This window comes from Pseudophryne corroboree, chromosome 4, assembly GCF_028390025.1.
Source record: "Pseudophryne corroboree isolate aPseCor3 chromosome 4, aPseCor3.hap2, whole genome shotgun sequence".
Classification (NCBI taxonomy): Eukaryota; Metazoa; Chordata; class Amphibia; order Anura; family Myobatrachidae; genus Pseudophryne; species Pseudophryne corroboree.
This window is the reverse complement of record NC_086447.1, coordinates 301,250,448-301,263,940: the sequence shown is the minus strand read 5'-3', so window position 1 is coordinate 301,263,940 and position 13,493 is coordinate 301,250,448. Positions and strand designations below refer to the sequence as shown.

General features: G+C 45.0%; 1 non-coding gene across 1 annotated transcript; it reads left to right on the top strand.

The window, feature by feature from the left end:
* The first annotated feature begins 2,818 nt into the window (after nt 1-2,818).
* LOC134913613 (U8 small nucleolar RNA) lies at nt 2,819-2,951 on the top strand. Its single transcript, XR_010177317.1, has one exon. It is a non-coding gene; the product is annotated as a U8 small nucleolar RNA (small nucleolar RNA).
* Nucleotides 2,952-13,493: the final 10,542 nt, after the last annotated feature.

Genomic DNA, 13,493 nt, shown 5'->3' with positions numbered 1-13,493 from the left:
AGCATGAGAACATGAGAGAGAAGAGGGAAAAAAAAAAAACGAGAGAGAGAACAATTCATATATATATATATTACATAAAACAACAAACAAAAAAAAAAACATTGTCAGATCTTCCGTTCACCATCAGGCTGTCACACCAACACATCCATTGGTATCTTTGCGCAGTCTCCCCCACCAGTATTTCCACACTCCACCCTTTTGTGCCTGGCCAGGACACACCGATGTCGGTAGGTCACACTGGGGTTAGGTAGACTTCTGCAAAGACCAAGTAGCTATGTGATGTTTGAGTTCTGCCAATGAACGTCAGAGATGGGGAAAAATAAACATTTACAAATAAATTACAACGTTTACCCGGCCGTTCCTGTGTCTACAAGGAATGACCTCCCAATTACATTAACTGTAACCTCAGGCTTACTGTCAGTCCTAATGATCACCTTTCCTGATTGCATATGACAGGTGTAGCCCAAACTTCTTCTTATATGATCCCTGATTACAATTTTGTGTGTCATAACTCTGCTCGTGTTTTTGTCTAGGGGGTTGATATACCTTCTGTGGATCTTTAAACCTACAACTACGTGCAAAATGACCTTCCTTGTGGCAATTATAACAAACTATCACATTTGAATTTCTCACAGGGGTTTGGGGCTTAAGCTGGTGTGGCTTCGTTGTCAGGGCTTGTCTACTGATTGTCATTTGCTTACTGCCCTGTGACTCCAGGTGTCTTTTGATGTTTCATTCAATTATAACATCATCTTGTGTTGGTTCTACAATATGAGATACATTTGTTTGTGCGTGATATATAACACCGTACGTACCTGTGGACACGACCTCACCTGACCCTCCGTTAGGGGGTTCGACTACTGCCTTTACCGATTGGGTCGCGTCCACCTGGATGTCTTTTATGATGGCTGCTGGAAAAGGTGCCGACATCGTGCTGGGCTCACTTTCTTGCTGGTAATCCTGAGGGAAGTTTAACATGGGGTGCAACTTGCATGGGTTAACAGTTGTACATTTAACAGTTGTACTTTTATCATTGTTACATTTATTACTTTTATCATTGTTACATTTGTTACAATTATTCTTATCATCAATAATACAGTTGCTAAGTGCATGTTTATCATACCCCAGTGTGCCACTCTCTGTAACCACCTTCTCTCTTGTTGCCATATTTTTCTTACCAGAGTGAGAGTCAGCTGTGTAAGCTAATTCCCTTTGTATCTCACCTTCCTGTTGCCATATCTGTAAACAATCATAATGTCTAATTCGTTGCTTCCCGGATTTTATGAGACAGATCCTTCGCCTTAAATTATGCAATACCTCTGAGTCAAAACTACCTATCCCAGGAAATGGTGCTTTATCCCCCACAGTCATTCGTGTCCATTCATCACAAAAGGTCTCAGTGTGGGGACCATACTTCCCCCGCATTACTAACCGAGCATACCCTCGGGGTCTGCAAGCCTCTTCAGTCTGAACCCTGACTGCTAAACGTCCCTGTGTTGTGCACTTGGCTTCCATTGTGGACCTTTTTAACACAGAAAAAAAAACTTCCTAAAATGCACCAAACACAGAAGTCTACGGTGGAAGTTTTCCAAGCTCTTCCACCAGCTTCTTCTGCTCTGAGTACAGCGAATCCGCCCCTTTTTGCAGACCCACGTAATCGTTGCAGGCCCTACCAGCGAAAATTCCTTACCTTTATATTTTACACAAATCACGCTTGCATGTGCTCCCTACAACACGCATGAGGGCAATTTAAATATACGACCTCATATCACGTTGCGTTATTGGTCACACATACAACCGTGCGGTCCAATCGTACCACTTATAGACACTTGTTGCCTATAAATGGTAGGATCATTGGAGTCTCCCTACTGTGCTCCAAAACAGCCGGAGCGTAATACCACGAAAACTTTATCACACTTCGTCGCACTTGTTCACCAAGACCGTGCACGCACGTTTTTCACCTAGACCGTGATTCACCAAGACTTCACCAAGATTTACTGCACCAAGACTTCACCAAGATTTCACCAAGACTTCACCAAGAGGAGTTCAATACACTCATACCGTTTTCAACCCACTATCATTCTATAGTTTTCTGATCAGAAAAAAATAATCATTTCCCGTAATCTGATAGCTCTCCCCAGAGGCATTACAGTAAAGTAAGGTATTTAAACTAAATTTCTCCTTCATCCACTAGGGGCCACTGGAGCGTAGTTACAATGGGGAAATAGTAGGCAGTAATTGGGAGCTGGCACTTTAAAATTCTCACACTGTGGCTAGCTCCTCCCCTACTATCTCCCCTCCAAGCCAGTCTTAGTTTAGTGCCCGAGGTGAGCTGGTTCACTTGGGTTTAGCTGAAGAATTTTTACCTTTTTCTTTATTATTTTATTTTTCTTTCACACACGCACAGACTGGCAGCTCTGCCACTGCCAGTCTGCACCGCGGGAGCTGCCGGCGGGGTCCCATCGCAGCTGCGTGCGGCTCGGGATGGGCCCCGGCTGAGGGAGACACTGAGCTCTCCTGAGTTGGCCGGACACCGCTGCGTGCGGCGCGCAGCCCGGCCGCAGCATACAGGCGGCTGGGGGATGCAGGGAGAAAGCACAGCAGCGGCCATCAAGAACGAGGGGGCGGAGCTAACTCCCGCTCTTTTCGGCGGGCTCAGGCTCTCCGCTCCCCGGCCTCACACCGCTCCCCGGCCGCAGCATACAGGCGGCCGGGGGATGCACTGAGACAGCAGCGGCCACCAAGAACTAGGAGGGCGGAGCTAACTCCCGCTCTGTTCGGCGGGCTTTCTCCGCTCCCCGGCCGCTGCATGACGAGATCATCAGTGAGGTTGATCCTTACCTGTTCCTCCTTATGGGGAAACAGACATGATGAATGGGGGAGGCTGAGTATGTGATTATACAGTTCCCCTGCACCACCCTGACCGACAACCACCCCGGTGTCATTCTGATACCATAGCTCACTGATGATCACTAAAAGCACCACAGTCCCCCGCTCCCCGGCCCGCTGAAAGCTTCTTTCCTCTCCTGGCTGCGCAGGGAGGATTCTTAACTTGCTTAACATGTATAAGGTATGAGGGGGGAAGGGGGGTGAAGCTTATTCCCCCCGGCGGCAGCTCCCAGTTCTCATTGTCTCTAGGCAACACACCTGTCTCTGGGGTTTTAGCTTTTCTGTGCAGTGTGCTGCAGAAATATTGTTACATCTTGCTTTGGCTACATTCCTCCCTGCAGGGGAGTCCTCTGCCCGGCATTTCAGTCATTTAGATCAGGAAACCTGCTCTATTACAGGAGCTGGGACTCAGCTCATTAATAATTAAAAATTTACTGTGCAGTATTTCTTTACCCTACAAATACACAGTATTTTTCTACCCTATTAGGTGCACAGTAATTATCTACCCGGTTGGGTTCACTGTGGTGTGAGATATATATAGATATATATAGATATGTTTGTATATATATATAGTTAAGTGTGTGTGGGTATGTATATAGATATATCCATACAATACCATATATAGGGGATAAAACAGACACTTCCGCAATGTTTTCTAATAACAAGATACCCCACCTTGCCATCTGGTGCACCTTAATTAGCGGTACACTACATACAGGGCGGGTGTTGTCCTCCCTTTATTATTCCTTGGTGTCACTAGTTACTAATGCTATTTGTAATTTGGGGAATGTGTGTAAGGCATCAGACAAATAGCGCTGTGGCTCAGTACGCTAGTAGCGGGTATCTGAACAGGGGTTTGAATCCAAACAAAACTTTAAGGAGAGCTCCTATAGCCTAGGACTAAGACTCCTGTCCCACAGCGCAGCGCTACTGGTTCAGGTCTCCGCTGCTCCAGAAAGTTTAGTTTATCGTATCGGTCACACATTATAGTGCAGACCTTACATAGGGCTGTGTTTATTTAACCCTCCTTTTCTCCTTTCGTTTGTCTCACCTGGGATAGTCAAAGAATTCCCTCTTAGGTGTGAAGTATGCGGTGGAGCCATCTGCTTAGCCCTCCACGCACCTGCAGGACGCTCCTGTTTGAACAGCTCAGATTATGCAGGTAATGTCACTGGTAACCAGAGACCTTGTACGTCATTTCACCTCTCCAGGTTTCTAAAGGAACCTTGCTAACCTTCCATGTTACAATACTGATGATGTCTGTTTTCTGTGGAGTCTGAACCAGTGTCTCAGAATATCCAGGTGCATTATACAGCAGTTCGTCTGAGACTGCAGGTAAAGGAGGCGGACACGTCAAGTCCATCAGGGTTCGACGCCAATGACGAAATGACAGCAACTGGTCCAGTTTCGGATGAGCTGGCCAGGCTCCGGTAGACGGCCGGCAGACACCCGAATACACAATTTCAGGTATCAAACAATGTTTGTTTTCCTATCCTTTCCCCGCAGACGGCAGGAAATGGTATCAGTACCTCTCCAGGGTATATCCCTCGATGTATCGCCGGTCCAACAAGCTGCCATTTTCCTGAGGCAACCTTGCTCAGGGATCCATCGAAGACATATACGGCAGCGGGGTTCTACCTTGTCCGGAGCAGGTAGGTTGTGGAACAATTGTCCTCTAGGTTACAGGATGTTTCGCATCAGGATCAATTGATACTTTGGTACGGTCAGAATCACGATTCTGCTTTATGTTCTTTGGAGGTCTCCACGTCTACAGAATCGGAACCTGCATTTTCGCTTGGGCTGTCTTAACCCGACGACCTCTGGGGCTGCGACAGTGACAGGTGAACATGAAATCCTATGGGGCAGATGGTTCAGGGGAAGGAACTTTCTGCAGTATTTCTTGAACCATTGGAGGTAAGTCCACTTTGTTTTCTCCTACTTCTGCCCCAGCTCCAAGACAGACCTTTACCAGTCTTTCCTTTAGAGTTTTACCGTGCCCTTTCAAGCTTTCGACTCCACACAGGCGATATCTCCGTCGCCAGGGGATCTCAAAAAAAAAAAAAAAAACTGAAGCAGAGGTTCAACAACCTCGGTCCAGTCTGATTTTACATCATCCTATACTCTACAGGTCAGACTTTCCTACCACCTGGAGGGTCCCAGGGTGGGCGCAGGTCGGTGGAAGAAGGCTTGGGCGGTTACAGACTAGATTTTGGAGTACAACCGTCTCGGGAGTCCCTCGGCAGGGGTCGGCCGATTTACGATGACAAGAGAGTCAGACTGCAGGCGGCGCTCCATATGCTTCTAACCGCAAAGGGTGTTGATCCCTGTTTTTTACATATCATTTGAATCGAGACAGTTCTCCGGCTTTTGTTTTTTTCACGTTCCGAAGCCAGTTGGCTCGACCAGGCCTATTCTGGCCTTAGAATCCTTTCAGTCTGTGATTGCTAGTTTAAACAAGAAAGGGAGTTTTACGCGTCCCTTGTCTTCAGGGATGCCTGTTTACTGATTTCCCTTGGGTTTCCTCATCGGGCTTTACTCAGAGTCGCATTACAGGATTCTCATTTTCACTGTAAGTCCTTTCCTTTCGGTTTCTCTTCCGCTCCCACAGGGTTCAGGAAGATCACAGAATAACTCTTTTTCAGGGGAGGTGACGTTGGTTCCCTAATGGGGCAATCTACTGCTACTATCCCACTCTGTACATTATGTGTCTTCTGAAGATCCGGAGGATCCAGGAGCTTCTGGTTCGACTCAGATCCAATTTATGCTCCTCGTAGACGTTTTCTCAACACAAGTTGCGACGCAATGAGTGGTCGCCTACATTCCCCTCTGAGCGGGAGACAACAATCTTCTTCCCAGGTCAGGCCACCAGGTCGGACTCCTGGGCGAGGGAACATTCCCCAGAGTTTTGTCAGCTGGTCTGCTGTGGGCGGAGATTTCGAATCTACCTCAGGGCGTTCTGACTGACTCTTTAACTCTTTACTACTCACGGACGTGAGCTCTGGTGGCAGTAGCCGAGGATGCCCTCAGGGCTCCTGGGAGTTTCTGGTTATTCTATCCTGCCTCCTTTTTTTATTTCTACCTCACTTTCGGTAACACAGGAGGGGAATATGCGTGCTAGTCCTCTCGGTGGCTCTGGTTGGGCCACCCATGACTTGAAGATACAGCTACACCTGTTGTCAGTAGAGGAGCCTTGGCTCCTACCTAGACTGGACTGTCTACTTCAACAGGGTCCTTTTCTTTGTTCAATCTTACACTGGTTTCATTTAACCGTGTGTCTGTTCACGAGACCTCAGAAGGGAGGAGTTCCCTAGTTCGGTTAGGCCTACTAGGCCCCGATTTCAGAAGTCTGTCACCTCTTCTCGCTTTTGCCACTTTTGGAAAACTGTATGGGACATGATAAGGAAAAAAGGGGGTTTTCCCCTTCTTTCAGTTACCATTCAGCCGTCATCTTTGGTTTCTTTGGGAGGTTTTGCTCCGCTGCGCTTCAAACCACATTGACCTGAATTTTAGGTCTCTGCCTTTTTCAGTTTTCTTCCAAAAGAAATTAGCCTGGCGGCCGTAAGTTCGGGCTCTCTTTCAGGGAGTACTCTATTAGCTACTCCCCCGGCTGAGCTTCGGCCTCAGCGGTCGTTTCTTCCAAAGGGGATGTCTGTTTTTTCATATAAATCTGACACTAGTGTTTTTCAGTCCTCTTAGAATGTTGTCAGGGCTCGCTGACTCTCTTTACAGAGGTCTTAGGCTATTCAACGAAGTGTTTTTCTTCTTTGTTCTGTACGATGCTCCCGTACTAAGTAGCCGGGGTCCCAGCTTATGTTGGGCTGTTGCATACATCTGACCATTTCAGCGCACTTTACGCGCGTGGTGGGACCTTCGGGGGCAGCTGCCCGTGGGGTCTCCATGAATACTTTGTCGCGCGGCTACTTGGTCGGACCGACATTCGTTTTGTCAAATTCTACAAGTTTGACAATTTTGCGGCCTCTGCATCACAGTTTGGCCGAGCGGTTTTACAGGACTCTCAGCACTCTCCCACCCGATTTGGGAGCTCTGGGACGTCCCCATTGTAACTACGCTCCAGTGGCCCCTAGTGGATGAAGGAGAAATCAGGATTTTGGTACTTACCGATAAATCCCTTTCTCCGATTCCACAGGGGCCACTGGACGCCCGCCCAGCGCTGTTCCTCCTTGTTTTTTGCTTAACAGTATGCAGATCACCATATGACTGCTTGTTGAGTTCGGGCTAGCCGGTTGTTTGTTAGGTTCTGTTCCAGGTTTGGTTTGTGTTATCCTGGTTTACAGGGCGTCATTAACCTCCTCTACCTTACAGTTTGTTTGTTTGTTTATTCCAGCTCTCCTCGGGCACAGTTTTACGTAGACTGGCTTGGAGGGGAGATAGTAGGGGAGGAGCTAGCCACAGTGTGAGAATTTTTAAGTGCCAGCTCCCAATTACTGCCTACTATTTCCCCATTGTAACTACGCTCCAGTGGCCCCTGTGGAATCGGAGAAAGGGATTTATCGGTAAGTACCAAAATCCTGATTTTGGAAACTGAAATCAATTTGTGCTATTATCGTGTTACTTCCGTATCGCCTACTAAAACAATACTATCGTGTGATTTGTATTATGTGGGCGTACCCATACGCTCCGTTGCGTAATATACGCTACGTGTGTAAGCCCTTGCGTCGCATACGCTTGTACCGCCCTTTGTTAGGGACACGTGTACACAGGCCAGACACGTCCACAAAAATACAACTAACACGTTTATATCAATGTAAATGATCTTTAACTGTAATCATCTACCGAGCACCACACAGATCTTTCCTTGTATCTTTAGGCAAAGCCGTGTGCGTGTTTTACAATTTACTCCTTAACGTATTATTTTTACTTTTAACTACCAATAACAACAAATCTTTCTCAGCACGTTATCAATTATAAATGGCAAACAGGAGAGTGAGATTTGAAAGTATACAAAATGACAAAGAAATGCAGGTGTGTGCGTGCGTGTGTGCGTACGCAAAACAGAAATAAACAGTTTTAAAAGACAATAGCGTACTGTTCTTACCTTCCGGTTCCGGATTCCACCAGCACTCCTACAGCGTAGCGAAACAGACGCTTATCTAGTCAGCACTACTGTATCCCTCACCACTAATACGGATACGAAGGGATACTACTTTCCCGCCCTTTGCTGACAGATAAAGTGTGTGTTCGCTAGTGCGGATATGTGGAGGACGGGCGAGCCCTCAATTGATAAAGCTGATTATTTACCTTATAACATTCACTATATATGGGTAAGAGACTCAGTACGCAATTGGCGTATTGGGTACCGTAAGGGTACGCACTTAGTGTAGCAGACGCTTAGCCGTGGTCGAGAAGCACGAGCGGCACGTTCGCTCACGGCTTACGCTTGGTATCAGGCACGCTATAGGCGGCCGACTACCGTAATGCTATGCCACTAGCGTAGCGGACGCCGTGCCCACGTGTGGAACACGAGCGGCGCAGACGCTCACGGGATGACACTCAGTAAACCTTCTATACAACAAACTGAAAGATTAAGCTTATACTGTAAACCTTACTACTGAAATACTGTAATGATATAACGCTTCTTAACCTTGTTAATATAAAAGCTGCTTGAGCGATTGAGACGCTCCGAATACCCTCAGCAATGTAATAAACACACAATACCTTGCTAAGGCTCCAAAACCTTTACTAACGAGATTTAGTTATATCAAAAGGGAAAATACAGTTAACATCTTATACACTACAGGCTAACATCAATATCTAACAGAATAACTACACATAAATATACAATAGCGGCACAATCGCAAACAATAACATACAATGAGAGAGAGTAAAAGAGAGAACAGTCAGAGAATAAGGGTGGTCAGAGAGAAACTTACACACATGGGAATGAATCGCAGGCGCAATCTGGAAATCCAGCTCTCAGTTAATCAGTGATGAAAACCTTGTGGAGAGTAGAGTCTTGTGTCCCCAAGCCTATTGCAAACTATATTAATTTACTAGCTCAAGACATACTACAATAGATACTGTGTGCCCTCTTTCCATTGGTTAGGGGGTGGGACATGTACTGCACCTGGGATCATTGGTTAGTTCAAGAAGTGGGCGATGGCTAGGACTAGTTAGTATTCTAAATTCCTCTTTGTCTTGTTATATTGAGGAAAGCTATTGTTTGGATCTTCCAAACAAACTCTGTCTCTGGGCTTTGTTTACCCCACTGTCACCCTCCTTCGGTTGAGACAATGACACCTCAGCACTCATTCATCTGGAGAGAAACCTGGACCTATTCATAAACAAAGGTGTAAGCCCTCTTCATAGAATCTCAAAGCTTAGTGTAAATAAGGCTATTGTTTTCAGTCTGTGGGAAAGAAGTGACTGAATTCCATTCACCCACCCTGCATTTATGTGTAATTTATTCGGAATGCAATTAATCTTATTTTCTACTTCTGTGCATAACCATGAGCAGGAACTATGCGAGTCCCTCCCAATTATCATAGGCACAACACCCCTTCAATACCCCACAGCTGGACACCAAATACTACCCTCCAACCTTTGTCTGAACCCTCCCAGCATGCAAAGGAGAATTTCTCAGGTCCAAGAGCCGTTTTAAACTTACCATACTTGCTGACATTATTAAGGGGAATATTAAATATAAAACGCATTATATTGGTTAAATATGTAGCGATCGAGTCGCTCGCTAGTCGCACACAAACACCGCCGTAAATACCCATCTCCATGCGCAGGCGACGTCAGAGCGTCCCCTACGCAACCTGAGGGGATGCGTACGCACGGGGGAGTTGGTGCGCGAGCAGCGGGCACGTGCATTGAGGTTAGTACAAGGCATCATAGGTCGCTATATTTTTCGACTTTGACAATATGTAAGGCAGCCACATGGTCTTCAAGTATATATAGGTAAGAAAAGACAAAAAATTCCTTTTTGGGAGCACTCTTCAACGTGAATTGGTATAAATATACCCAAAATATAAGTTTGAGATAAACAGTGTATTGATGAGTCATCTAAAACATAACATTTATTCTGTTTATAAGTTAAAATAAAGACCAAATGGTCCAAATTTAAAAATCTTGAACATACCAACAATTGTGGGTTCAAGAAAAAAGTGAAATTGGTGAAAATATAAAGTTTGGGTATCAAGATGCTATATCAAGAACACTCGCTGTTCAACCTGTAATCCAGATAGAGGTAAATGAAGCGATCATCCGGATGATGCCCAAAGTACCCAGTGTTCCTAGGTGGTCTCCCATCCAAGTACTGACCAGGCCTATCCTATCAGCTTCCGAAATTTACAAGGATCGGGCAAATTGGAGGATAATGTGACCGTGGGCAGTTAATGAGGATGATACCAGACGGAAGAGAGAACCCACTTCTGCTGTCTGTACTCGGCCTGATATGAATCGATGAGTTATAAGACCCCAGGCTTTTCCAGATGAGAGAGTGTTGGAAAGGAGAAATAGAGGAGCAAGGTAATGAGGAATAGTCCACTGAGAATTGTAATGATACCAATCTGTTCTCAGCTTTTTGAAGGAAGATAGACACTTCTGCTTTCTGTTGTAACAGCAAAATGTACGCTGAAAGGAGCTGAACTCCAATCAGCATTGCTGTTAGCCAGATGAGAGAGTGATAGAGTGCAAATAGTATTATAAATGTGAACTGAATATTTGAGAGAATAGTGTATTCATGGTTAAACTGAATACTCAAATACACATGGTCTAATACTCCAATGTGTGCAAGATCCCAAAATTATCTTAATTAATGTAGGAGTATGGGATTTGAAACTGACATAAGAGAATATTAATCAATTTGTAAAATATCACACATTAACTATAGTTTATACATACAGATAGTTGGAGTCAAACTCTGCCAGATCTATTAAATATAAATGATGTAAGATTACAATATCAGCATTCTTATCTGGCAGAGTTAAAGTTGATCTTTGCATATATTTTAACCAATTCACAAGTTTATGAGTGCAAAATATATATATATATATATATATATATATACTGATCAGATACAGGAGAAAAATCTCACTAATATCCTAAACATCCAAATAATCATATGTATACTATATCACTCACAAAGTGGAGTATTGCAAAACGACTTCCATGTCAACGCAAAAAAAAATCACTCACAGCTGTGTTAATGTTGCATCCTGAAGTTAGTAATTTGAACAGGGAGTGATCTGTAACATTGTATTTCACTCATGTAGCAATGTTGCATAATAATCAAAAGAGAAACTCTCTGATTGGAGTTCAGCTCCTTTCAGCGTACATTTTGCTGTTACAACAGAAAGCAGAAGTGTCTATCTTCCTTCAAAAAGCTGAGAACAAATTGGTATCATTACAATTCTCAGTGGACTATTCCTCATTACCTTGCTCCTCTATTTCTCCTTTCCAACACTCACCTGGAAAAGCCTGGGGACTTATAACTCATCGATTCATATCAGGCCGAGTACAGAAGCAGAAGTGGGTTCTCTCTTCCTTCTGGTATCATTGATTGCCCACGGTCACATTATCCTCCAATTTGCCCGATCCTTGTAAATTTCAGAAGCTGATAGGATAGGCCTGGTCAGTACTTGGATGGGAGACCACCTAGGAACACTGGGTACTTTGGGCATCATCCGGATGATCGCTTCATTTACCTCTATCTGGATTACAGGTTGAACAGCGAGTGTTCTTGATATAGCATCTTGATACCCAAACTTTATATTTTCACCATTTTCACTTTTTTCTTGAACCCACAATTGTTGGTATGTTCAAGATTTTTAAATTCGGACCATTTGGTCTTTAATTTAACTTATAAACAGTATAAATGTTATGTTTTAGATGACTCATCAATACACTGTTTATCTCAAACTTATATTTTGGGTATATTTATACCAATTCATGTTGAAGAGTGCTCCCAAAAAGGATTTTTTTGTCTTTTCTTTCCCCATATATACTTGTAGTTGATCTACAAAAAGTTTTTTGGGAGCACCACCAATGATCAAGTGTTGCAAAATTGTATAAAAACAACGCTGTTGATATTGGTTGTATATATGTGTGTGCATAATTTACTTGGATGTTGTGTAAGTTGGTGTGGAACTGACAACTTATATTGCAAAGCCACATGGTCTTCCATTAACACATTCATTAGACATTATGCCTTTGATACCTTTGCCTCTCAGGACGCTGAATTCGGGCAAAGGATTCTCCTGTCCAATCAGGAGCGCCCCACCACTAAATTGCTAAACTGCATCCCAATGTTATCCTGTGGATAACCTGTGGACCCTGCCGGAGAAATATTCGTTATGGTAAAACTTACAGTTGATAACGTTATTTCTCCTAAGTCCACAGTATCCACAGGGATCCCACCCTGACGCACCTGATTTGAGGATCCCTTCACTCACTAACCTCTTCCTTTTTGTACGGAAGGGTGTGCATGTGTGTTCTTCTCCTCTGATTAGGGCTCTCTATGATGCTTCTGCCTTGAGCTTTGGAAAAACAACTGATTTGCCTGAGCCAGGAGGCTGATATATATGGATGGGCCCGTTGCATGCTGGGAGGCCGAAAGCTTTGACCGATTGGTGCAAATCCGCTGTCGCATCATCATATACCAATGTTATCCTGAGGATACTGTGTACTTAAGAGAAATAACGTTATCAACGGTAAGTTTTACCATAACGAATATTTCTCAGACGTCCTAGTGGATGCTGGGAACTCCGTAAGGACCATGGGGAATAGACGGGCTCCGCAGGAGACTGGGCACTTTAAAGAAAAGATTAGGTACTATCTGGTGTGCACTGGCTCCTCCCTCTATGCCCCTCCTCCAGACCTCAGTTAGAATCTGTGCCCGGCCAGAGCTGGGTGCTCCTAGTGGGCTCTCCTGAGCTTACTAGTAAAGAAAGTATTTATTAGGTTTTTTATTTTTAGTGAGCTTCTGCTGGCAACAGACTCACTGCTACGTGGGACTAAGGGGAGAGAAGCAAACCTACCTGCTTGCAGCTAGCTTGTGCTTCTTAGGCTACTGGACACCATTAGCTCCAGAGGGTTCGAACACAGGCACCTGTCCTCGATCGTCCGTTCCCGGAGCCGCGCCGCCGTCCCCCTCGCAGAGCCAGAAGAACAGAAGCGTGAAGACGACGAAATCGGCGGCAGAAGACTCCTGTCTTCATTTAAGGTAACGCACAGCACCGCAGCTGTGCGCCATTGCTCCCAGCACACTTACACACTCCGGTCACTGTAGGGTGCAGGGCGCTGGGGGGGGGCGCCATGGGCAGCAATTGAAGTACCTTTTGGCAATTAAAATACATATATACAGTCTAGCACTGTATATATGTAAAAACCCCCGCCATTTTTTTACACAGAAAGCGGGACAGAAGCCCGCCACTGAGGGGGCGGGGCCTTCCTCAGCACACCAGCGCCATTTTCTCTTCACAGCTCCGTTGGAAGCAGCTCCCCAGGCTCTCCCCTGCAGTATACAGGTACAAAAAGGGTAAAAAAGAGAGGGGGGGCACATAAATTTAGGCGCAAATAAGATATAAAAAGCAGCTATTGGGTAATCACTTATTATAAGTGAAAATCCCTGTGTTATATAG